The sequence below is a fragment of the Apis dorsata genome, unplaced genomic scaffold (assembly GCF_000469605.1).
Source record: "Apis dorsata unplaced genomic scaffold, Apis dorsata 1.3 scaffold_279, whole genome shotgun sequence".
Taxonomy (NCBI): Eukaryota; Metazoa; Arthropoda; class Insecta; order Hymenoptera; family Apidae; genus Apis; species Apis dorsata.
Window position 1 is genome coordinate 105,800 of NW_006263555.1, and position 786 is coordinate 106,585.

Below are 786 nucleotides of genomic sequence, written 5' to 3' on the forward strand. Positions count from 1 at the left end.
TCCGCTTCGACAACATCTCCTTCGATTTTTCCTTCCATCCGGCCTCTAACGACCTCTGATGCGCTAATAATTCAATCGAGTTGAAAGATTACGTGAATTTTCGTGAACACGCGAGTGGATAGATTCGAGGATATTTATATAAGCATAAGTTTCTTTCATTCGTTCGGGAGAGAATTATCCTTTCGATCGTTTTAATCCCATAAACGAAAAGGGAATGATCGAATTGGAATGATGAAAGGAGAGGACACCGTGTAATCAAAATTGCTCGCGCGTCGTCGAGATTCCCGAAAACCACGAATTCCGTCGTAGTAAGCAAAAGTCGCCGAGAAACTATTAGGTTGGGAAACTTCGTATAAACCGCACGTAAGAAGTTGGAATAAATTCTACTGTTCTACCGAAACTTGGAGAGGGAATAATCGCTTCTGAAACGCTTCTTTCTCTTTTTTTTTTTTTTTTTGAAAAATCTCCGATTGAGAGGCTGGGCTGACGCGTTCGTGCCGTACGAAATTGCCGTCGATTCCGAAGAAGAAACGCGAGGGGGAACGCGAGCTCGAATTCGTTTCGATTCCTTTCGCCGTTAAATAGTTGGATGACGATGTCGTGAGAAGAAAGTTCGTATTCTTCTTCGTAACAAGGAGGGGTATCGTTCGAAGGAAAATACGATGATAAATAAATGGCTCGAAGGCGAAGAGAACGAAAAAAGCGACATTTTCGTCGATTTGGCGGCGAAGAGGATCGAGGAGAGAGAAAGAGAGAGAGAGAGAGAGAGAGAGAAAAGGAGAGCGC

The 786-nt window shown here is 43.5% G+C and overlaps 1 long non-coding RNA gene across 1 annotated transcript in view; it reads left to right on the top strand.

Moving 5' to 3' along the window:
• The first annotated feature begins 215 nt into the window (after positions 1-215).
• Positions 216-786, top strand: part of LOC102670989 — a 14,146-nt gene continuing 13,575 nt past the window's right edge. Inside the window, exon 1 of the long non-coding RNA XR_421958.2 lies at positions 216-388. This is a non-coding gene — a long non-coding RNA (uncharacterized LOC102670989). The remainder of the gene's footprint in view (positions 389-786) is intronic.